This window comes from Oncorhynchus masou, chromosome 6, assembly GCF_036934945.1.
Source record: "Oncorhynchus masou masou isolate Uvic2021 chromosome 6, UVic_Omas_1.1, whole genome shotgun sequence".
In the NCBI taxonomy this organism is placed as follows: Eukaryota; Metazoa; Chordata; class Actinopteri; order Salmoniformes; family Salmonidae; genus Oncorhynchus; species Oncorhynchus masou.
In genome coordinates this window covers 47,597,812-47,624,574 of record NC_088217.1, presented here as the reverse complement: position 1 = coordinate 47,624,574, position 26,763 = coordinate 47,597,812, and the positions used below count along the sequence as shown (strand labels likewise).

Genomic DNA, 26,763 nt, shown 5'->3' with positions numbered 1-26,763 from the left:
ACATTTCTCCTCTATTCCCTTTCTCTATAGTTTTGCTTACAAAGGCATATTCAACTGTGGCTGTTTTGTGAAATGATCACAATCATCATGTATGTATGAATTCTTATTTGATTTATCTTACAATGCCGGTCGGTATTGACCTTTCATTTATGACTTATTTGTTTAGCGCTGCTTTTCTTTGTCATAATGAATAATTTATGTCAAGTACGACAAGCGTAAGGAAGTATTGTCTTAGAAAATAGTAATGTCACTCAAGTCCTTTTCTCTCAGCAACTGAAGGTTAATTTAAACCAACAGTCAAATGAACCTCTCCGTTTCCTTGTGGCCCTATGAAAACGGTGGTTCATACTGAATGCCACCGGGTCCTGCTTTATTCATTAACATCCTGCTAAACAAATAGACCCCCTATTCCTCACAGCTCAGTTGGCGTTTTCTTTTGTTGCGGAGGTTTCTGTCTAGTTGTGTGATCAAGAGGAGAGGGTTTTGCTCAGGGAAAGAGCGAGTGAGGCCTCAATGCTCTGGTGTCATTCTAATGGCAAAATAGATCTGATGGACGCAGAAAATTGTTTTAATTGTATAATTATTTGTGGTTAGCCACTTGTATGGAAAACTGCTGTGATGTGGTTGAAGGCCAGGGAAGAGCGCCGTTTGGCCTTTATGTGCTTATTTTGTCTCTGAACAGGAAATGAACAACAACTAAGAATCCTCAGGATATAGGGCTCCCTCTCACAGACACATACACACACACACACTCTCACACACACACACACACACACACACACACACACACACACACACACACACACACACACACACACACACACACACACACACACACACAGTACATATAAGGACATACACACTTTGATACAAACACACACTCACGACACACAAACACCCCCCTCGGGCAGGTCGAGGCATGCTCAGTGAGATGTTGCCCTTTAAGTAATGTGTCTGCCCAGTGAGTCTGCTCCTCAGGCATGGATTGAACACTGTGTGGTGTAGCCTGTAGCCACCTGACCGGCATGGCAGACCTCAATACGCATTTAACAGTAGCTCAACATACGGCCCACTTAACACGACTTCCACTGTAGAGAGCAGGCGGGCCTTATCAGATCAGTAACCTAGCTTAATCACTGCTCAACGGATTCCTGATAAGATGTTAAAATAGTACTGTACCCAATAGGATCCAGATGGCACTAAACGTTGAATTAAGGTGCATCACTCACTCAGTGCATGGTGTTTCAACACAACCTTAAAGGAAAAATCCACTCAAAACCACTAATTCCTTTAATTTACGGTGTGAATAAGTGCTTCATTTTGGCATTATAATAAGTTTGGTAGCAACATGGAAAATCGTTTTGGAAATCTGTTGCAGCTGAAGTCGACAACAAAATCCACAATGCAATGCTCTCTATGGGCTGGCTGTCTAGCTAGCTAGGTACCTAGCTAGAAAATGTAGCTACACACAATAATACCAAAGACAATATCAGCATGTAACACAGCTAGTTAGCTGTAAAAATTGCCTAAACAAACTGCACTATCAATTTAGGAGTCTGTTCAACCTGCAGATCGATGTGGTTTACAGAGTGGACTCTAACATTCGCAACAGCAGATATACGTTTGAGGAGATGGAAAACATTGCTGAGGCTACGTGAATGGGCCACGCGGTGCATTCTGAACAATTCTGGGACAAGGAGCGCTCTCCTTCAAGGAGTGAATGGGAGTCTATTGGGCACTAGCTAAAAAAACTAGTACCACATAACAAATATTTTCAGAGATGTGAGATAATTAACTTGCTATCTGTGGTATCGAATAGCTTTGGAATCATTACATTACGTGCTTATTTTCCTCAAAAGTTGTATCTCGTCATATACACTGACTTTGAGAAGGGATTGCATGACGATTAGCTTTGCAACCACGGGACGCAGCATGACAACGGGAATTCGATTGGTCGACAGTCTGCTGGGTGGGACGTTATACATTACTTCATTAATTGGTTTCCTATCTCCTTTCTATAATATCTCTCGCAACGGCACCATGCAATGCACCCTGGACTAAAGACGCAGACAAATAGGAACAATGTGCTAGATTAGACCCGCCGTTAAATGACACATTTCTCGATGTAGGGATATCGCAAAAATAGGATCAATCACTCATTTGAGAGAAGACATCCTCCAGAGTTATAATATTGGCCTGTATTGAAATCTGACATACTTATTAGTAGACGTTTTCATGATCGAAAAGTAATTTTCCTATTAAAACGTCTTAGGGATAGGGGGCAGTACTTTCAAGTCTGGATGAAAAGCGTGCCCAAAGTAAACTGCCTGTTACTCAGGCCCAGAAGCTAGGATATGCATATCATTTGGATAGAAAACACTCTAAAGTTTCTAAAACTGTAAAAAATAATGTCTATGAGTATAACAGAACTGATTTGACCGGTGAAACCCTGAGGACAAACCATCCAGGAATTTCTTTTTTTGGGGTCACTTGGTTTTCAGTTGGATTTCTATTTATTTCCCTATTTAATAGGAACCTGGTTGCAGTTCCTATGGCTTCCACTACATGTCAACAGTCTAGAAATTGGTAGATATTTTTATTTTGGACTGTGAAGAAGTAGGGCTGTTCTTAGTAAGTGTCAAGCCAAGTGGACTCTACTGTTTTGATGCGTGTGAACTGGAGCGCTCTTCACGTTGTTTTTATCCGGTATTGAACACAGTATATTCCGTCGTAAATTTCTTTGATTATTTCCGTTCTAGAATACCGTCGGTTGGATTAGGAATGTTGTTTGAAATGTTTGTACCAAGTTTACAGGTAACTTATTAGATACTTTGTAGTCATGTTGGGCGAGTTGGAACCGGTGTATTTCTGAATATAACGCTCCAAATAAATGGACATTTTGGGGATATAAGGAAGGACATTATCGAACAAAAGGACCATTTGTGATGTTTCTGGGACATTTTGGAGTGCCAACAGAAGATCTTTAAAGGTAAGGCATTTATTATAACGTTATTTCGGACTTTTGTGTCACCACTTGCCTGGTTGAAAATAATTTTCATGTGTTTGTATGCGGGGTGCTGTCCTCAGATAATCGCATGGTCTGCTTTCGCCGTAAAGCCTTTTTGAAATCTGACACTGCGGTTGGATTAACAAGAAGTTTAGCTTTATTTTGATGTATTACACTTATATTGTCGTGAATATTGGTATTTCTGTAGTTTAAATTTGGAGCTCTGAAATTTCACTGGATGTTGTCAAATCGGACGGATCACTAAGAGGTTTTAACTTTCAGTGTAGTGAGAGCGACTTTATCACCGTGCTACGTCATACCGGCCGGATTTCTGCCTGCTTGAATGCCAATAACTCAGATACACATAAAAACATGACGATAGAACCTCACTCCGAGATCCACAAAAACAATATAACATTCAAAATGGGTGAACCTTTCCTTTAATCCCATGGATGAGTAAGTTTCATATGCCTGGCTTTTCCACTGATTTGAGTGAAAATAATGATCTGAAAATAACTATCTGCTCCGTCTTCTGGCGTCTCTCAGCTCCTGTCCTGTCCTGTCTCCCATCGATGTTGAGAAGTGATGACATCAGACCACAGTTGAAAGTTCCAATTGGGCAGAGCTTTTCTATCGGAGTAACTGCATGTCATATTTTGTCTTCCCCTGTTTACTGGCAATCAAAATACAGCATAACCATAAAGATTTTAAATAGTTACCAACAATTCCGACATCAACAGTATATGGGTCATGTAAGACACTTTCAGCTATCCATAATTTTACACACACACACACACACACACACACACACACACACACACACACACACACACACACACACACACACACAAGGATGGGGCGGTAGGGTAGCCTAGTGGTTAGAGTGTTGGAAGGTTGCAAGTTCAAACCCCTGAGCTGACATGGTACAAATCTGTCGTTCTGCCCCTGAACAGGCAGTTAACCCACTGTTCCTAGGCCGTCATTGAAAATAAGAATTTGTTCTTAACTGACTTGCCTGGTTAAATAAAGGTCAAATAAAAAATTATAAAAGGATGTGTCAAGCCTGGTGGACAATGCTGTAAAAATTGTCAGAGCAGCGATAGGCTGGAGTCAGCAGCTGCATGTACTTTTCAGCTTGACTCATTCAAATGTAATAAAACAGTGTAAGGAGTGCTTGAGGAACCGAAGGTCTGGATGCTCTCTCCATTTAAGCAAGAGCTGGAGTAGGACAGCCATTGTTATGATGTTTGTTTCAGATTCTGGTGATACAATCAAACCAAATATAACTTTAAACATCATTCTCAAGTAGATGTTTTTATATTTTCTTGTGTACCCCTCTGTTATGTAACGTGTCAAGTTCAGCGCCATGAAGAATGAACTGCCTTATCACACCCCTTCATTTAATAAGTTAATCACACATGTAGCCTGTCTGCAGTGCAACAAAAAGCAATTTGTCAATGGTGAGCTTGTTGTCATGTCGCCGTTGTCATGCTCTGTTGTTTAGCTGTATCTCCTCTGATAATGTATATCTGATAATGATTAATAAGGCAGGCAGCTGTCTCTGTGCTGCTGTATGCTACAGGCTCACTAGGCTACTACAGGAGCCCCGTGTTTGGCCTCAAGTGTCTGTGCAGCGTGCTTCTTAAATGGTCCGAGTTGCACCTAATGGTGACTTCCTGGCGTTAAGGCCGCCGCCTCCCCCTGGATAATGCACTAATGAAGGGTGGCAGGAAGGACCAGGGGTCCGGAACAGATCGTGGGCAGCTGGCGGAGCAGGAGAATAGGAAGCACCGCCGCCGAGGCGAAACTGCAGCAAGAAGCAAATGAAAGCTCATATCTGCCATCTCCCTCGCCTCTCTGCACTTTCCTGTTTGGACTTGAAGGTGATTGGAGCCAAGGCAGTGACAGTTGACGGAAGCTTTGTGAGGAGAGAGTATTTATTTACCGTGAGACGCGGTGATGCTGTTCAGGATGCGGTTTCACGCAGGAAGTGCCCCCCCCCGCCCCTCAGATTTGATCATCTCACAAAAGAGTTCTGAGGCAGGTGCTGGGAGGCCCCTGCTCTAGGCAGGCTGCATTGTGTAAGAGACTGGGAGGCTAGAGGCTGAGAGGCTGGGCCTAGACTGACTCAGCAGCACTCACTCAGCACGGCTTCCTGCTCTGCCTCGGGAGGTGGGACCAAGGTTAGCACAGGTCACTACAAAAGGGAGTGGGAAACATTAAAGGTCCAATGCAGCCACTTCTATCTCAATATCAAATCATTTCTGGGTAGCAGTTAAATACCTTACTGTGGTTGTTTTCAATGAAATTTGTAGAGAAATGAACAAAAACAACACAACTGTCTGGGAGTGGTCTGAGTAGGGAGTGGAAAACTGAAAACTAGTTTTTGTTGGCAGAGGGGTTTGGCCTATTAACTAATTTACCGTCTGGTGATGTCACCAGGCAGGCCAAGCTCCATCCCACCGAAACAGGCTGAAATTTCAAGCTGTCTTTAAAAAAATACCTTACACTAGAATGAACATTATCATACTTTTCACAATTTCACAGTATTATTTCAACCTCATACTGTGGAAACAAATAAAACACAGGAAAATCACATTTTTGACTTCACTGAGCCTTTAAGAGTGTGTTCCGATACACACTCTTAAAGAGTGTGTGTGCGTGTGCCTGAGAGTGTGTGTAGACCTTGCCAGGAATTCCGCTTGGCTTGTAAAACGGAAGGGAAGGGGTGTCATGTTTAAATCTCCATAATTACATTGTATGGTGTAGGTACTGTGCAATTATCAGTGTTGTCACCCTCCAATACAGTAATCTCCTTACCGAAAGCAAAAAGTGAGTATGTTTACTGTTACACTTAATTGATTAAATTACTTACCTGGTGGATCTTGCAATTTTAAATATATTACTTCTAACAACTTATTCTCCACACACATTGACTTTCACCTGTCTGAGTTTTGTTGTCCTGTTGCCAGACTGCTAGTCTGGAGGCAGAGGGTGTTGTCAGCTAGTGAGCATGGTGAAAAGGTGAGCCACATTGACGCCTGCCTGCTCGGTGGTGTCATGTCGGTACTAGTCCACACACACCAGGTTTCAAAGGTCGTTTTTTTATTAGCTGCCTTACGGCTGGACACCAGAGTCTAAACTCAGACCTGCCACATAAAACGCACATTTGTTGAGAGTGTGCAAAGTGATAAACCATCCAGTCTCCAGGCAGCATCGCATTAATACACTTAAGTAGCTCACTGAACCTCCTTAGCAACAGTGGCAAAGGGAGAAAAAAAAAATTAATCCTCCATTTTGCAATCAATTCAGTCTCTTTTAAATTGCAGTGTTGCTCATACTTTGGAATTGTGCATTTTCGTTGTCAGTGATGTTTTGATTTTGTTGTCAATGCTTCTTATTGATATTGGTAAATAAAAGGAACAGTTGTCATTCAGAAATGTATCTTCAAAACGGTGATAATAATTGAGGCTGCTCTTGCAACATTCGCATCAAGACTGGTAGTATATAAGGTTAATGGCTTTAATGAGGCTTACAAATACAAAAATATATTGTATCTCCATTTTGTTCATGGATCACTTCTCTAAGTAGTGAGATATTATACTGACCGCCTCATGCTTCAAGAGATAATGTAGAACTTAGGAGGCTGTGCTTAATGCTTATAATGTGGAAGTTAAGCAGTAGCTCACATCTCATTATTTCTCATAAAATGAATACTTGGAACACTGGTGTTCAAGCAAATCAGAATGTGGGCTTACACTGGTATTGATGTAACAAGGTGACTCTAAATTGGTGTACTTTATCATAAACAAAGAATATCTTTGTTTTCTTATGCTTTGTGTGGAGATTTCATCTGAATACTTCCAGGCTGTAATGTTGCGACACATGGAATGCAATACCTACTTGATTATTCAGAAAATATCTAGGTTATATTATTGTCTGTTTTCCACAATAATCAGCTTTATTGTATTTGCAGCAGCAGCTGACCCTTAACAGAAGCAGAGACTGTACTCCTCATCTTCATTTAGCCCCCCTGAAGGGGTGGATAACGTGCAGGGTGCCCCAGTGAACTCTGCCTCTCTCCTCTCTTCTCTCTCTGGGTGCAGTGTATTAGTGAGTTCCTACAGGGCACTACACCTCCATCTCTGGAGATGTGATCCTGCCATTGACAGGCGGATGGAAATAATCCAAACAACAACTAGATACACGTCTCAGGGCTTTTGGCTCCAGCTGTTTTCAAAGAATCTCTGGTAAATAACCTGAGAGAGCAACACTATTTAGACTGGGACAGCCTCTACTGAGTCTGTTGTGGTGGCTTTGGATCTGTAAGGGAAGTTGTGGTCCACCTCTTGACAATGTCCATCCTTGTGCCTAACAAGCACTGAAACATGTTTTATGTCACTTAATAATTCACTTTTCTCAATTAATCTACGTGTGACCGGCCGGCTCTATTTCGTCTTATGTTTTTTTTTTTTTTTTTACGTAGCACAATTTGAAATTGTGTTTGTAACACTGGATAAAAGTAGAGACTAAGAGCTAGAAAATGGTATATCATGGGCTCCGGAGTGGCGCAGCGGTCTAAGGCACTGCATTTCAGTGCTAGAGGCGTCACTACAGACCCTGGCTTGAATCCAGGCTGTATCACTACCGGCCGTGATTGTTAGTCCCATAGGGCGGCGGACAATTGGCCCAGTGTCGTCCAGGTTTGGCCGGTGTAGGCCGTCATTGTAAATAAGAATTTGTTCTTAACTGGCTTGCCTAGTTAAATGAAGGTGTCATAAAAAAAATGTATATTTATATATACACTACCATTCAAAAGTTTGGGGTCACTTAGAAATGTCCTTGTTTTTGAAAGATAACTTTTTTTTTCTCCATTTAAAATAACATAAAAATGATCAGAAATAGAGTGTAGACATTAATGTTGTAAATGACTACTGTAGGTGGAAACGACTGCTTTTTAATGGAATATCTACATAGGTGTACAGAGGCCCATTATCAGAAAGCATCACTCCTGTGTTCCAAAGGCAAGTTGTGTTAGCTAATCCAAGTTTATAAATTTAAAAGACTAATTGATCATTAGAAAAACCTTTTGTAATTATGTTAGCAAAGATGAAAACTTTAGCTGATTAAAGAAGAAATAAAACTGGCCAGCTTCCCGGATGTTGACGTTGAGAATGGTGTTTTGCGGGTACTATTTCATGAAGTTGCTAGTTGAGGACTTGTGGGGCCTCTGTTTCTCTAACTAGACACTCTAATGTACTTGTCCTCTTACTTAGTTGTGCACCGGGGCCTCCCACTCCTCTTTCTATTCTGGTTAGACCAGTTTGCACTGTTCTGTGAAGGGAGTAGTACACAGCGTTGTACGAGAGCTTCCATTTTTTGTCAATTTCTCTCATGGAATAGCCTTCATTTCTCAGAACAAGAATAGACTGACGAGTTTCAGAAGACAGTGCTTTGTTTCTGGACATTTTGAGCCTGTAATCGAACCCACACATGCTAATGTTTCAGATACTCAACTAGTCTAAAGAAGGCCAGTTTTATTACTTCTTTAATCGGAACAACAGTTTTCAGCTGTGCTAATATAATTGCAAAAATATTTTCTAATGATCCTTTTAAAATGATAGGTCAGAATGCTAAAAACCTACTCTAACAACAGCAGTAGAGCACACAAACTGACTAGCTTGTAAGTTACTTCTAGACACAAATGAGAGAGCAGCTCACTCGGACCATTTTACTCGCCCTAGTAAAGCTGGTCAGGCTGTTTTTAATGTTATACAGAGCGTTGGTGACTGCTACTGTGCTGCTAGCAAAAAATGTATTATAATTTTTTGCCAACGTTTCCTGACACGGGCCATATTCAACTGGTGTTGTGAGTTCGTACATTTGTCAGTTCTTCTGTGAATTTACCAGCTACGTCTATTGGCAGTTGTTGCAGTGACGCCATGAACATTCTATTGAAATGGTTACTTGCATAGTGGAGTCTTTTGTTTAGACGTGTAGCAAGCTAGCTAAACAATGAACCATAATCCCAACTCATAGCGTTGTTTCCTTGCATGAATCTGCAAGTAGCTAACCAACCAGGTTCAATGTTAGCTAGCTAACATTAGTCTATAACTAGCAATACAAATGGCTATGCGATACGAATAATATTACTACACAGATCATACATGTAGCATTAACTAGCGAGAGCAACACTTGTGTACTGACCAGCTCTTGTCATAGACAGAAGCGAGCTACATGGCAGAATAATATGAAATCATCTCTGGGCATATCCAGCCCACTCACTATCTCAGCCAAGCATGGCTGCGGGATGGTTGTTGTTTTTTCCCCGTAGTTAAACCAACTCGGCTCATAATTTAACAATTTTATTTGTATTTATAGATGGAATACAAGTTTGTTATTAAGGCACATGAATGTTCACATGTTCCAGAAGGCATTTCTGCCAAAATACACAATTCCTGGTGATTTTAGTCTTTTTTAACCAAATACTTTGTGTGACCCAAAAAAATCACTTGAGGGCAGGTTTAGTGGCGAATCAGGTGTTATCTTGGTCAGAGGGTGTGGCTAGCAGCTTTTACAAGATTGGCCTGAGAATATTGGGCTGAGAAGATGACCTCTCAAAGACACTTACCTCAGTGCAAAGATTACTAGACCAATGATTTAATGTTATTGGCTATGGGGAATAGGGCTAAATGCAATTTTAATTTAGTGATATGTTTAGTGAGTAATTGATTAAGAGGATACTATTCGATCTTGCATGAATAGGCATGCAAAAAAACAAGTTAGATAGCGTTGCATCAGCTCGTGTATTTACCATAGCTATCTGTTGGATCTCAGCCCTAATTTACGTTTTGGGATATGGGCCCTATTGGAGCTGACATAAAGCATAATCTCAGAGAATTATTTAAAGGCAAATGCCATAGTGGCGCTTTTCCCTTCTCATGGTAACGGAGGGAGCATAGATTGGTAAGAGGCGGATAATATATGTGTGAGATTGATCAGTGAGTAGCGACCCCATTATCTCCAGAGATGTTAATTATACTGTGCTCAGCTTGCATGTCAAAAGCCAGATAATTGAAGAAGGTAAAAGATCTGCACCACACTTTATTTATGCTTTCACTTTGAGGCTGGCGGCAGATATCCTCTCCTCTCACTTTACTTTCTTTCTTTTGCTCTCCCTCTCTCTCTCGCTCTCTCTCTTTCCCTTATTAGCCCCATTTATTTATTGTTCGGTAATATTATACTGTCAAAGATGATCGTTTTGCAGAGGTATTATTCACAATCATCACCTCTGTGTGCTCTCTTTGTGCTGCCTGGATCATCTCAGGTTTCTAGTGGTCGGTCGGTCTGTGTGGGACAGCAGTGGGCCTGACTGTGGACCCTGCAGGAAGGAGGACAGCGTTGTACAGTGCAGATATAACCCCTGGATTTAGTCCTCTGGAGTAATCAAAGAGCCTCCAGCTGAGACACAACTCCTCTCCTGTTGTCAATACTCCCTTAATCACACTATTATTCATACCTGTTTGCCATCCCTGAAAAAAATAGAGGTGTAATCTGTTTTAAAGCTGTGATGTAAAGAAAAGTAGGGATTTCCCTACCTCATGGTGCTCGGGTGCCTGCTTGTTGACCTCTGTGAAATGGCTTCATTGTGTAACTGGGGATATCAACAGTTAGTTGGGTTGTGAAAATGTAGAGAGAGGCTAACCATATGTGAATGCTTAAGTTTGGTATTGGTGCAAACTAGAAAGAGGAGATGACAAAAAGCTTTTGTTGTTGAGTGGCATACTGCCTTTCTCCGGTTACTCAGACAGTTATCTACCTAAAGTGTTCTTCACAAATGCATTGATGTGAGAGTCAATTGAAACTTCTTAAAAGGCTCTTGTTATTTCTGTTGTTTATGTTTTGAGTGTCATTCCTCTGCCTGAACTTCTGAATTCATCTCACAACATAATGAAACCCTGCAAAGGGACTTTTCTTTCACACTTTCTGTCTTACAAAAGTGTTTTTTTTTCATCACCTATCCTGCTGATAGAGGTAACATCAAAACAGTCTTTCCTGTGGTTTGAGTTGTGGTGTTTCTCTGTGCTGCAATCCATATGTCTGTACACTAACAACAGACGCACGCACAAGTGTTTTCTCTTCAACCATTTGTATGCTTCACCACATCCCCCCTATTGACCAGTCTGTATAAGCTTATCAAACTCTCTCAGTGACACCTCTAGACCAATTACAAAATCTGTGTTGATGTTCGTACTACTGAATTAAACAATGGCCATATTTAGTCTGTCAGGGCTATACCTTGAATTTATTTCATAACATTGCTTATATATGATTTGTGAGGTTCCTTCAGTTCCTTAAGTATCTCCCATCACTGACTGTGAATCTGATTGGATTTAAGCTGTAGCACAGGAGTGTGATGATGCTGCTGTATGCACGTTCCTTCTCCTCCTGTATTGTCATGGTGACTGGGGGAGGGGGTGACCATGTAGGAGTAGATGAACAGTGGTCATCGTTCACCTCAGGGGCTGATGGACAGATGCTGATTTAGGTTGATTTAGTGCATCACCTGGTGGACACTGCTAGGAATGATCCCATCTGAATGGAGTAGGAGCTGGCTGCGGGAAGTGTGGGTTTGGAGAGCTCTACTGATTCCACGTCATACAGGGTTCTACCACAGAGGGCTTATATGAACCTCAACTCCTTATTCTATGGCCTGCAAGAGAAAGAGTGTTTTCCAACAGGAAAGAAACATGTCAACTACCCTTTTTAAGTCAGTGTGTCATAAACTAGTTCCTAGGGCACAGCGTTCACTATTCATCATGTTCACATTTGTGACCCACCACCAATGTAACAAAATTTGAAATTGTGTTTATTACACTGGATAAAAGTAGAGACTCAGAGCTACAAATGGTATATCATACACTACAGTTGAGGGAAAATGGAAAGTAATTCTGCTTTGAATGTTCATAAACTTGTAACCCCACTTTGGAGAAAATGCCCCTTGAATGTTTTGGTATACCAACTAAAGAGCTCTTCTTTGTCTACACCCCTTCACCATCGTTCACACCCTCTTAAGCTTTAGCCCCACCCATGTCTTTAAAGATTCACATGTGAGGCCATGTGCTAAACAGAGTGAGTAGTGTAGTAAACAACCAAAGTTTTCAAGGCTAAATATGGTAACCGTAGTAGTCTACAATAAGGGAGTCCTTGGCCTATATCCTAATCTGATTTTGGTGTAGGTTATGTTGTTCATATTACCATCTCTGGTAAACACACTCTATATCAAATAAAAGTGAATTTGTCAAATGCACAGGACACAGAAGGTGAAAATAGTACAGTAAAATGGTTACTAGCGTATTTGCTTAGTAGCAATATCAAAAACAAAGTTTCCAGATACAAATATTTGATAATTATTATATTACGCTTACCCCAGACACACTTGTCTAAATTGATGGGTCATGTGAAAGAAATGCTATAGCCACATCTAGCTAAGTGGATGGGTCACTATTGTCTAGACATGTACACATGTTCATGAAATACAATAGCTGGCCGTAATCTCCCCCAGACACACCTTGCTAACTTGATGGGTCATGTAATCATCTGGTGAAGTAGAGTCTCTTGTTTAGACATGTAACTAGCTAGCTAAACAATGAACCGGAATAAACCAAACTCATACTGCTACCAATACAAACGTATTGTCATACAGTAGCCCTAGTATGAATATGCAAGTAGCTAAAGCTAACCAACTAGGTTCGATGTTCGCTAGCTAACTAACATTAGTCTATAATTAGCAGTGCAACTAGCCCATCACAACTTTTTCCCACTGATCTGTTGATTGCGCCTGCTAAATTCAGGGCGTCAGTGTTGTTGAGAAAAGTAACACATTTTGTATTTCTTGATGGCTAATGTTGTAAAAACAAACAAAAAAATCTGCTCTAGAAAGGATGATCAACACATACTGAGCAGCTAACGTTATCGACAGATGCATGCTTCACGGCAGACCAATCCACACTCATTTCCCGGCATGTCCAGCCCATCCATTATCTCAGCCAGTCATGGCTAGCGGGAAGGTTCCTGTCTTTTTCCATAGCTAAACCAACTTGGCTTGTAATTTAACAATTTTATTTGTATTTACATAGGGAATACAAGTTTGTTATTAAGGCACATACAAGTTCACATGTTCCAGAAGGTATTTCTGCCAAAAAATGCATATTGATAAAATACAACAAAAAAAGATGTTCAAATGCCTCTCCTGTGAAGTAGTGATGTGCAACATACGCCTAGCTTCCTGAAACGGGTCACATTTTGAACCGTATTAGAATGGTTTGTGATTTGACTTCAGTTGTTCTCTGTGCTTCGTAATGCCAGTATACAGTGTTATCTGTGTTGAGGTCATTACTTTAATAGGCTTTATTGATCTCAACAACATTAGGGGTTGCTGTGATGTTATTAAGGTAGAGATAACTTCTGTGTAATTCCACTAAAACAATATATTAGTGCTTTATTGGTCTAAATAACTTTACCTTTTAGACAGTAATGCAGGATTAAGTCACCCTGGCTCTTTATGTCTCCGGGATCTTAATAATAAAGCATTTCCTCTGGACAGCCTGCTGTGAAGAGAGTGAAAAACGACAGGTTAAAAGGCATGCTGGGAAGTTTCCATGCCATCACTGTAAATAATTTCTTTTGAATACACAAATAAGGCTTGAGAAGAGCTGTGAGCGGGGAGGGACCAGGGGAGAGTTAGTGGAGCCATGGGCCTCAAAACATTCTCTGTTTTACACATGAATGTACTGGTGGGAGTAGTGAGTCCAAGGTTCCCCATGGTTCTCCGTGGTTCCCCGTGCTCAGGGGGACGTGGGCACCTCCGTGTAGGCAGTAGCTCAGTGGTCTACCTTGTTAACACCCATATGTAGGAGTTATTACAAATGTAGGATCCTAATTTGATCACCCTGTTGCAGGAGAACTTCTTGCAATGCGGTTTATAAAGGCTTCTGAAGTTTGTAATTTCCACATTGAAATTTGACTTAATTTTCCCTTATGTATCAATCCCTACATGGATCAATCCCTACAAAAATGTCCATTAATTCAAATCCAAATAATAATTCACATTTCCAGTTGCTGCAGGATTATTTTCCTGCTGTAGCAAACTGGCTCAAATTAAGATCCTACATCTTTATAAGTCTTAAATACTTTTCTTCCTCTGATCGATGTGTCAGAAATGAGCTTTGGGTAAGACTAACATCCTGTCATATTTAACAGATTTGTAGCAATAATTAAAGTATTGGTATTGTTAGTGTTTTTGTTATTGATTAAACTGTTCATTGGTTTATACTGCAAACTTTTTAATGGACAGTCGCAATATTTCTTTCTTTCAAGGACACACTATATCCAATATTTATATGAAATAACGATCCCATTCATCAGGAAGCATATTTTCAGGGGAATTTTAATTTGCAGCTATTTAAAGCCTGGGTTTTGGTAATGAATTATTTTGTCATCTCGCCTCTGATGAGATTCATCTTTAATAACTGTAACAATTATTTTATTAAAAAGAGAAGCCGTGCATTATGGCTATCTCGCCAAGGTCTCGAGCTGGAAAGAATTCTCATTAAGAGCATTATATTACCCCGTAGTGCTTTCATTTGGATGTCCCGCTGAAATTACATTACGTGTCAACAATGCTTGTGTTAGAAGTAAGCAGTCATATTTACAGAGGCTAGCTTTTTTTCATTTGCCAGCTGACACTTGGAGATTAAAAGAGATACTAATGCTTAATATCTGATTAAGTCATTTAAATGGGAAAACTGTTCTAAAAGGTTGACTTTTAATATAAAGTGAGGAATTGAGTTCTCTACCTTCTGGCTTTGATATTAGTTTTACATTTTGGAACCAACTTAGGATTGTGGTAATGATACTTTTGTTAAACAAAGCACTGACACCCAACCCACCCAATTTGATTCCTGTCCAAATTGGATGTATGTCCCAGTGTCATGATTGATCAATCCTATGTTTATTCTACGACATCATGAAGACGTGTTGTGTTGTCAGGTTTGTCATGCTTTGTGTCTGTCTGGCAAAGCGCTGGCTCAGGAAGGGTTTTCGTTAATGACATGGTTGTAATTGTTTGTCAGTGTGGTAATGTGTGATTTCCTATCACCATGTGAAGTTGGGAGGTTGAAGAAGGAAGGAGGCATGGTGTCAGGAAGACAAAGTGCTGTGATTTGTCACCAGCCGAACGTCTTGTAAAATAATTTTTTACTCACCCACATAGTCTTCGGGGAGGGGGTTGTAACATCATGATAATTTAAATACTGTATAACTCCTTCATATGCCATCATTTTCTCTCTAAACGGAACATACAGGAAGCCCAGCAGTAAATGAGTAGTTCTCTCGTCTGTAAACATAATAGTGAGTTTTGTCCCACACAAGTGTTCCTAAAGGCAACTGTGTTTTTGGAGGAATGAAAACTTGGTGATCTGAGGGATATTGTGACAAGCAAGCAATAGAGACAAAAGTATTTGGAGAGAATGAATGGTTGTGTGTCGCTGTGTGCGCCACGCGTTTGTGTCAGTGAAGTGATGCCTACCATCTCCGTTTTAAAGGAAGACAGAAGTGAAATCACCAAATGTAACGTAAACATTTATTTTTAGATTTTGGTTAGAATCCTCACTTCCTTAAATGTATTATTTTCAACAGAGGCTATTTCACCATCTGATGAGAAGAGATATTTCAAATTTGCTCAGTATAAGTGGAAGACTGCATGTGACCAGGTAATTTGGGGTAAATAATTTCTTCACCTCATCACGTTGTTCTGGTGCCCATGTGCTGTATTGGATGGGTCTACTCCTCTTTCTAACTCCATGTTGGTTTGGTAGGGGGGTAGATTCCCCCTAGTTATCAAATTAATGAGTTCCAATCAGGAAACAAGCCAAACAAAGGAGAAGTGTTACAGTATGCAGATGTCTCCAGGGGGTGCTACTTATTGTCACAATTGCCCTTTTGTCCGCTCCCCCCCCCCCCCCATTTCAATTCATGTCTTCATTGGTTATTCTCAGTCTGGTTTTGCACACATGGGTAGTGTAATCAGCTAAATGTAGCTGTTGCTTTCTTATTATTACCTGGGTGCTTAACACATTTTTTTTCCTTCAAGGACAAATGGTGTACGAGAAGGCTGATCCCGTGTGAAGTCCCTGAGCTCCCGGCGAGCAGCAGATCCCTTTTCAGCACCAGCTGTTCTCTCAGATACACTGGGCCGCACTGAAATTCTCTTAATATAATTTTGGGGACTCAGGAGAATAGCGCAAAACATGCGTCCCAGCGAGGAGAGCGTTGAATTTTTCATCAGCAGGCCTCAACTCGCTGAGTTAGTGGGCAGCGCTTTCATTCATGAGCAGATGTTCAGCGCAGTTACGCTCTGCAGTTAATGTGAACTTATTGGCCTCTCTGCCATTGGCTGCAAGGACGTTGGCAGTGACCTGGCATCTGAGAATTACTCCTGGTAAAAAGCGCAAGCCAGGGAAGTGTAGCCGTGGCCTTTTTTTAGCCACTTCCCAGCCCACAAGCTGTAGCCGGAGAGCAGGAGAAGGCTCTGACAGGCCATCAGTCTTAGGCCCGACAGTGATGAAACACTCTCTGCTGTTTGCTGGGGGAATAGCAGTGAAAATTCCTGAAGACAAGTTTATCATTCATTTCTTATGACAAACTAAACATGAAACCCACACGACTTGGCAAGAGAATGCGCTGTGTGATAGGCTAGCACAGGAAGGTACAGGTCCCAGTTGTTAGTCAATGGGTACTAGGGATATAGTGGTTTCGATACCCTTGAAACAGGAAATTCATGTAAACCAGGCAGCTGCGAACAGGTAACTTTCTCTCTGTCTGGCCCTGGTTGGTTCACGGTAGAGCCCAGCTGGTGCTGAGGTCAGCCTGGTTGTTCAGACATCTGTTGAACCAAGCCTCTCCAATTGGGTTTGATGTGGCTCTCTAGATCAGTAATACTTTCCTACAGACTCTGTAAAAGGCTTGCTAAAGGATTTACATAAAGGCCTATTAACTTATCAAGATGAGTACGTGACTGCGCTGAGTGGGTAACATTCGGCTCACCATGGGAGCCGTGTGAAAGTCATTGCGGTAAAGTTGTGGATGTGGGACTTTAATAGGAGAATGTTTGTTTCTGCTGTACGTCTCATTCTCACTTTCCAATTGGTCGTTTTCAGGTTGGGTTTATGAGAGCAAAACTAATTAGTGTTTCTAAATTCAGCAGGAAAAAAAAGTCAGTTGGGTTGATTGTTCTGGTTTCCTCTCCTGTGTCAGGCGCTCAACAATAAAATAAGACTCTAATCATTTTCTAACTGCTCGTATTTTTAAACCAGAGTTGAATGTCATTCCCGGTCTCCTGGCATTTTGTTTGGCAAGATCAGGGACCAGCGGTTGCCCTCTCGCCATGCTGTCTTTGTGATTCGTGGGAAGTTTATGATGGGGCTGGTGGAAAAAAACAATGCGTGGGGTTGTTTCTGCTTTGATTGTGAACGTCCTGCTGACAGGAGCAGGCTAGTGAGATTACAGTAGCTCTCTGACATTCCCTGTTGCCTTTATTAAGAGAGCTCCAGCTGCAGCGAGCCCTCAGGAAACACCAGCACTGAGCAGGGCAAACCCGTGGGCCGCTGGCCGCCGGGAGAGGGAGAGGGAGCCCTGTTTGAGTTGGCAGACAGTCCCCTCTCCTCTCAGGGAAGTTCTGCTGCCTCTGCAGAAAGGCCAGTGGCGGGTAGTTCTTACAGGACAGGACGCGCGGTGGTGATTCCAAGGGCAGGATGAGCTTTTTCCACCTCTCCTTCCTTTCAGGAAACACATTTAGCCTTTTCTTCCCTCCATGTTTTAAAAAGGAGAGAAAAAGTGGAGGTGGGGGATGCAGGCCGAGTGACAGAAGTAAGCCACATGATGTTGGTGTTAATGTGTGGCGTTTTATTTGAGATGGGGTGTGCAATGTTCCAACAAGTTATTTCAGTGTGCTGCGTGTTCTCTGAGCCCTCGACTCGGGGCCGGGGTTTTATTTATATTGAATCCCAAAAAGTTTATAGGTCTTTTTAACAACGTGCCATAAAACTTACACTGTTTTTTATTTTTCCATCCACAGCGGAGGGATTTGTCTTCAGAGGGCAGTAATTAAGCAGAAGGAGCTGTGGGTCTAGGGTTAGGGTGGAACGGTGTTTAAATGCAATTAGAGCACAGCTAGAATACATTTGAACTCAATTACAGTTTTCTGAATGTGCCCTTATTTGTTTAATCAAGGGAATTCTCATTTGAGATGCTAAATATGTATCCAAAGATATTTAAAACATGGAAAGAAAATAAGCTCTGAGGAACAACCTACTTGATGCTGCTCTAATGAAGAATTGTTTGAAAGTGACCCCACGCATGCACGCACGCAAGCACACATTGTGACATAGAGTATTTACTAGCATAATACTGTTTCTCAATAACAGGGTGGTACCCAACAGGAATTAAATACTGTGTGTGTCGTTTTTCGATTGAAGGAGTGCCATAGATTTCTTAATTTCCTACTGATATTAATATCTTCCTCATTTTCTCCTTTTCACTTTTATTCCTCCCCTCCCTTCTCTCCCTCTCGCTCTCCCTCCCCCTCTTCCACCTGCTTGTGTTTTCCTCCAGCCAAGAGACTCCAGTGGTGACCCCCTTTGGAGACAGAAATCAAAGTAAGTGACTAGAGTAAGACCCCATTGACACAACCAGAGACTCCTAATAGACATGACAGATCTATACTCAAATACTCATATTAAATACACTACATCCATGGATGAGAGATTCCCTGTATAGAGGGTTTTGAACGAAACAAAGGCCTAGTCAAGTGAATCCACATTACACTTGTTTGAGCTATATCTCAGAGAAACATAATACATGCAATTGTTTACATCTGATGAAAATTGAGATTACAAAACAATAAATTAGATTTTACATGCAGATGTAGGATCCTAATTTGATCACTCTTTTGTTGAGGAGAATTTTCCTGCACCTCAGGAAATGCAAACTTGTAGTGTTTTCAAGGTTTCAAATGTCAGACTTCATTTGCCATAACGTAAAAAAATTATCAACCCCAACAAAAAATATCAATGAATTATAATTGACATATCCTGTTGCTGCAGAATTATTTTCCTGCTGTAGAAAACTGTCTTAAATTAAGATCCTACACCTGTAGTAACAGGTGCTATTGTAATTGATCTGTTGTTTTTTGCCATTTTAGTATTTACATTACTTTGAATGATGCAGAAATTTTAGTGACAATGCATGATCAACATAGATTCCCTGTACCGTAACCCCCGAATCCACACCACCGTATAGTCACAGTTCCCACTGGTTACACACTTGAATCAAAGTTTTTGTTCCACCTTAATTCAATGAAATTACATTGATCCAACGTGGAATAGGTGTTGAATTGACATTTGTGCCCAGCGGGTTGTGACTGAATTCAAGGCAAAAACATGACCAGATACTATATGCAGGTTCATGTCTGTAAGTCTCCTCGCACCGTCTCCCAAGTCATTTACACTGTGTGTGGTGTATAAACACATCCAAAACAAACAATGACCCAGAGCAGACTCCACACTGCAAAACTATTTCAAAGCCTGGAGTATACTGTAAACACTAAACATGGCTGACCTTCCTACCGACCACACCACCTTCACGCTCGGGAGGCTCAGACTTAAATCTAGTGTTTGCGTTAAGAGCTCATTTTGACCTTGGCGAGACATGTTGTAGATTACATTTATCTGTTCAGTCTCTTGTCTGTTTCAGTCAGATATTGGTCAGGTTGTATTCTGTGACCGTATGGCCATGATCCTCAGTCTGCAATTGAATACTTACATATGACTTAAGCCTCCACAGAGAAATCCTGTCACATTTCATATGGTAACACTGTCCAGTGCCTTGACGCGGAGATGAAACACAGTTTGTCTTCCACTGGGTTGGATGGTGTTGTTGTAGGGTTTCAGACATCGGGTATGAGTACAGGTTAGCTCTGTTAGAGCCAGTTACTGTCCCTGACTGCTAGGCAGAGCTATACTGGCTTATTTGGATAGTCCATCAATAGATGTCTACAGACACTAACCCTAACCTTAACCCCTAACCCTAAACTTAACCCTAGCCCTAACACTAAACCTAATTGTAAGTTTAGCAAGCAGTTATTTCTAAACAGATAGTTTGTTGATGGTAGGACCATCTGTAGAGCATCTACAGATGGACCATCTGGACTATCCAAATGTAGTCTGACCCTATACAGGTTTATATGAACTATACTGGTTTACATATCCTCTGCTGTGTTACCCTCAATGGAGTCAGGGGGGGGTGGTGGGGTGCTGAGAACTCCTCCTTAACAGTGGTGAAAAAAGTACCCAATTGTCATACTTGAGTAAAAGTAAAGATACCCTAATAGAAAATGACTCAAGTAAAAGTGAGTCATCCGGTAAAATACTACCTGAGAAAAAGTCTAAAGTCTGGTTTTAAATATACTTAAATATCAAAAGTGAAAGTAAAATTAATTAAAAAATTCCTTCTATTATGCAAACCAGGCGACACCATTAATTTGTATTTTTTTTACGGATAGCCAGTTGCACACTCCAACACTTAGGCATCTTTTACAAACGGAGCATGTGTGTTTAGTGAGTCTGCCAGATCAAAGGCAGCAGGGATGACCAGGGATGTTGTCGTGATAGGGGAGTGAATTGGACCATTTACCTGGCCGGCTAAGCATTCAAAATGTAACGAGTACATTTGGGTGTCAGGGAAAAAGTATGTAGTAAAAAGTATATTAGTATCACTAGGAATGTAATGGAGTAAAAATAAAAGTAGTCAAAAATATAAATAGTAAAGTAAAGTACATATACCCCAAATATCGACTCACACGACTCATCTTTTTCACAATTCATGACATTTAATCCAAGTACAAATTCCTCGTCTTAGGTCAGTTAGGATCATCACTTTATTTTAAGAATGTGAAATGTCAGAATAATAGTAGGGAGAATGATTTATTTAAGCTTTTATTTCTTTCATTGCATTGCATTCCCAGTACATACACTCAATTAGTATTTGGCCTTTAAATTGTTTAACTTGGGTCAAACATTTTGGGTAGCCTTCCACAAGCTTCCCACAATAAGTTGGGTAAATTTTGGCCCATTCCTCCTGACAGAGCTGGTGTAACTGAGTCAGGTTTGTAGGCCTTCTTGCTCGCACACACTTTTTCAGTTCTGTCCACAAATTTTCTATAGGATTTGTGATGGCCACTCCAATATGTTGTCTTTGTTGTCCTTTTGCTACAACTTTGGAAGTATGCTTGTGGTCATTGTCCATTTGGAAGACCCATTTGCAACCAAGCTTTAACTTCCTGACTGATGTCTTGAGATGTTGCTTCAATATATCCATATAATTTTCCTGCCTCATGATGCCATCTTTATTGTGAAGTGCACCAGTCCCTCCTGCAGCAAAGCACCACCACAACATGATGCTGCCACCCCCGTGCTTCACGGTTGGGATGGTGTTCTTTGGCTTGCAAACCTCCCCCTTTTTTTGTCCAAACATAACGATGGTCATTATAGCCAAACAGTTCTATTTTTGTTACATCAGACCAGAGGACATTTTTCCAAAAAGTATGATCTTGTCCCCATGTGCAGTTGTAAACCGTAGTCTGTCTTTTATATGGTGGTTTTTGAGCAGTGGCTTCTTCCGTGCTGAGCGGCCTTTCAGGTTATATCAATATAGGACTCGTTTTACTGTGGATATAGATACTTTTGTACCTGTTTCCCCCAGCATCTTCACAATGTCCTTTGCTGTTGTTCTGGGATTGATTTGCACTTTTCCACCAAAGTACGTTAATCTCTAGGAGACAGAACGCGTCTCCTTCCTGAGCGGAATGACGGCTGCGTGGTCCCGTGGTGTTTTATACTTGCGTGCTATTGTTTGTACAGATGAACGTGGTACCTTCAGGCATTTGGAAATAGCTCCCAAGGATGAACCAGAATTGTATAGGTGTGCAATTGTTTTTCCTGAGGTCTTGGCTGATTTCTTTTGATTTTCCCATGATGTCAAGCAAAGAGGCACTGAGTTTGAAGGGAGGCCTTGAAATACATCCACAGGTACACCTCTAATTGACTCAAATTATGTCAATTAGCCTATCAGAAACTTCTATAGCCATGACATAATTTTCTGGAATTTTCCAAGCTGCACAGTCAACTTAGTGTGTGTAAACTTCTGACCCACTGGAATTGTGATACAGTGAATTATAAGTGAAATAATTTGTCTGTAAACAATTTTTGGAAAAATGACTTGTGTCATGCACAAAGTAGATGTCCTAACCGACTTGCCAAAACTAGTTTGTTAACAAGACATTTGTGGAGTGGTTGAAGAACAAGTTTTAATGACTCCACCTAGGTGTATGTAGACTTCAACTGCAAGTATTTTTACTTAAGTAATTTACACCACTGCTCCTTAATAAAGCCCAGCTGTGGAATGATCAAATAGTGTCTCTAATTAAATTGCTGGTGTTCACCAATGTAGAATTCTCTCTGGAATGATAACAACCTGTGATATGTGCAGTGGAATGCGTTAGGCAGCTCTTTGGGAATGGGGCTAGTCAACATGTTGTTGACATAGATGTCAGATGGAGACTAATGAAGGCCAGACTGATCCTTTGGATGCAGGCCTTAAACAAATAAACCCTCTCAGAATACATTAGAGACTCGTTGTAATGTTGTAGGCTATTTGCGCATTGCATATTCTTTTGGTATGTGTTTTGATATCTTGATGATCCGTTGTTGTTGTGATACTGGTATCTTGAGGTTTGATGTGGCTGGTTGAGAGGGTTGTCATGGTGTTCCATCGTGATGTTCTGGCATTTTATCAGTTTAATCAGTATTGTTGTGTTGTGTGGCATGATAAGCCGTGGTGCATCTGTGTCGTGTCTAGTTTTGTGCGCTTGCAAAACAGGTTGATACTGAATGGAACAAATGAATGTTGTGCTATCTGATAATGTAAATGAGCCATCTAAATATTTCCCCCACCTTCTGAGTAGGAGAGGTATTTACATAACCAGTTTGGCTTTTAATACATGTGGAAATTCAAACGTTTGTTCAATTTTCCAATTATTATTATAACAAAAAAAAAGTGTTTTAGGATAAGATGTATGCTAAATGTCATTTCGGTACCACAAACATTCATCTCATAATTTAAAGATAACACAACAATAAAAGAACGCTCATTGACAGGTTTGTGTCAGCCAAGTAAGTAGTTGATGAATATGATAGACAATCCTTTGCATGTAAATGTATCCTAAACTTCCAATTACCAGGCACTTTTGAATATTGATTAGAGAAAAGACAAGGACACCGAAGTGAAGTACTTTTGAATGCATGAAACCCAGAGCTTCTGAAACAGTTCCATTTGTCACAACGTCTCAGCCTCTTTAGTGCTTCTCTTCCCACTAAATGTATGCTGGTGATGGGGAAACAATGTCATTTCATTATTGCATGATGTGTACTTCGTAGATGTATGGTGAAATAATCAATTAGCAATGGTCATCACTGATGTATTTAAGCTTACGATGTAAGTTTCGCATGGAATATATTCTGGCTCTTTCTTTAAAAGCACTTAAAGCACTTTTACTATTATGTCCAAGTACATTGTGAAGCCTACATACCCTTTATTGAGATTTGATTTAGAGCAACAAAGCATTTCTATAGATATTGGAATAAAGTAATTGATTCTCAATATAAAGTTATGGCAATTCTGAGGAGGTCTTAGGTTAAGTGAATACTTTCCATATTTTTTTTCCTTAGATTACATTTTTCCATGGCCATTATGAAATACCTTTTTGAATATTCTTTCAGCACTCCTTGGATGACTGATAATATACACATTGATTTCTACACTTTGTCACTCAAACCAGAGTGAGTATTTGACAGTGGTTGTACGGCTAGTGACGTGTCCCACCACCTGACCGTTGTGACTGTGGACATGCAGGTACTTGGGCCAGACTCAGCGCTGTTTGTCAACACACAGAGAGCATGAGACGTGCGGACCAACGCGCTGCTCGGGTCATGTCTTGCTCGCAGACATGGAGCCACGACGCGATGTGACAAGCAACAGATGTGCCACACCGCCTGGAATCAAACGAGCCATCCAACGCTGAGCTAAGCATGCAGTCAGACACGGCTCCTGTGAACTTAGTGCTGCGCTGCTGGCAGTGGCAGGCAGATGAGGCAAGGCAGTGCCAGCGCTGCTCCTTGTTTCCTGTCTGAGCTAAGGGAGGACAGGACAGGCCTGGTATCTCAACCTGGTCTCAGACCATTTCGTATTATTCTTATGTAAATGCGAAACACTCCATTTAGTATGATATGTTACGTTTCGTATGGTATGTATTAATTTGTGTCCATCACCCATTTTGAATGATATGTTACTAATTACAAATCATATCTGTTAAGAATTTGCAAAACGTACATTGTTACGGATTTGCAAAACGTGTTATATCTTACTAATTCTAGTTGGCTGACTAACGTTAGCTCGCTGGCTAATGTTAGCTAGGCTAGGGTTTAGGGTTAAATCAAATCAAGTTAGGTTAAAGAGTTAAGGTTGGGGTTAGCTAAATGGGTTAGGTTAAGGGTTCGCTAACATGTTAAGTAGTTGCAAAGTAGCTAAAAGGTAGTAAGTAGGTGAAAAGTTGCATTTACAATTACTATGTTACGTCTAGTCTATGAGACCAGGCTGTACTGGGCCTCCCTCTGAAGCTGCCTCCCATTCACTCTGACATCTGAGGTCTGGACAGGGACTCTGATTAGATAGACTGTGCTGTACGCTCTCAAAGGCCCTCATACAGACATTCTGTATGAGGCACAGTCAACGCCACAGTGAGAGGCACCGTCACAGTGAGACGACAGCCGAGAGGAATATCGTCTTGAATGCTCTTTGTTGAGCACGGAGCGATTTGACTGAGAATAACATCACTTATTGACATAAAGAATACACTTTTTGTCGTTTACTTGTTAGTACTGTAATATGGTCTCTCCCAGTTTATGGTTTTCAGGTTATGTATTTAATGAGTGGAATGGCTAGTGTCATAGACAGAGAAGAGTCTGGCTCTCTGAGAGGAAGGGACCTAAGCCACACATACTTAGCCTATCCGTCCCAGTTCATGCAAAACCGTTTTGTCTGTTTGACTGGCTGTAAAAGTGCAACAAACGTTGGTGACACGAGGAACAACGTTAATGATATCCTCTCTCAATTTAATCGGCTGATCAGCTCAGGCCTGTAAGCAAATTGTGTGGGCTTGTGTAAGTGGGGGGGAGCAACAGGCATATATCATATCAACAAGTGAATGGATGAAGTCCCGCTGACAGCTACTTGACTGATCACTTACTAGAGACGGTCACCCTGCATCTGTTTACCACTGCACAGCCACATGATGCTGGAGCTCCATGTGTGTAATTGAGCTATTTCCCTTGGTTCCTCTGTAACTTGTGCTAACTTATAGTTATGTTCTTCAGCCTCACTCACTCACTGCTGCTCAACTTTCCATCATAGCGTAGGGGGAACGTTTTTATGATCATAATCACACCTAGCCAACACCGCTATGTAAATATAGTATTATCGGCGATTCCAATTTGCTTAAAGTGGCATGAATGTGGGTGATACAGACATCTCTCTGTTCTGTCTGTGACAAGGGCGAAATAGGCGACAGTTAGGAATCAAGGGTAACTTGCTTTTAGGTAATAGAGGTATGTTACAGGAGTATACTCATGTAAATGGGGGAAAAAAGAACAACAACCGCTGTTTTCAACATTCAAAAACGGAGCTGATGTTAATGGAACCCACAATCTGTAGATGTGCAACTCCAGTTCACACATGGAAATTTAAATGGAATATCTAGATCTGAATTGTGTTATTTCAATATTCAAATATTAATACAATACAATTGAATGCTGCATGGCCCCAACTATTTGCATTCAGCTCTGTTTGTTATTGGAACAAAGATGACTTGGTAAAGAGAAAGGGGGAATTCAGTGAGTGGCACGCAAACAAACCTTTTGTCTTCCTATTGTAGGCAAATTAAACTACAGTGTTGATGTGCATGTACTCAAATACAATACACTTTATACTTGTTTTAAATAGCAAAACTATGTAATTCAGTATTCTGTCGTGATATACTGCAGTGCCTGAAAGGATCCAATATACTTGAATGCCTGGCTAGTATGAAGAGTCAACTCAATTCCACTGTGAAATACATATTTTGGACAGAGCATCATCATTCCTCTTATGGTTCCAACATAATAGATGCTATTGTGTCCCCACTGTAGATGTTTGTTTGAATACTCCACTCACTCTCCCGCTCTCTTAGAAATACATGTTACACCCAACAAGCTGCCCTTTTCTCCTTCTCTCCTCCTCTCCTCAGTTAGCGTGGGAATTATTCTGTAGGTCAGGCACTGGGAGGACAGACAGACAGACAGACAGACAGGAAGGGAGGGAGGGGGAGGGGGAGAAGGACCCCTCCACTATTTGACAGGGTTAAGCATTGTGAAAGATTGCCAGTGCAAGCCGTGACATCTGTAGCAAGTATCAACGTGAACTGTAATTAAGTAGAATCAGTGATTTTTTAATTCTATATTCTACGTAATAACAGGGCGGTAATTAATAATTTAAGGGAAGGGGCTGCAGCCGGACCCTGTTTCTCGTGTGTTTAAATTTAGCCAGTG

At 41.0% G+C, this 26,763-nt stretch overlaps 1 protein-coding gene across 10 annotated transcripts in view; it reads left to right on the top strand.

The window, feature by feature from the left end:
* foxp1b (forkhead box P1b) overlaps positions 1-26,763 on the top strand; it is a 206,943-nt gene that overhangs the window by 48,758 nt on the left and 131,422 nt on the right. For all 10 annotated transcript variants that reach the window (XM_064968881.1, XM_064968880.1, XM_064968874.1 and 7 more), the window contains exon 3: positions 18,680-18,723. The gene's annotated coding sequence lies outside the window, so the exon portion shown is untranslated. The remainder of the gene's footprint in view (positions 1-18,679; positions 18,724-26,763) is intronic.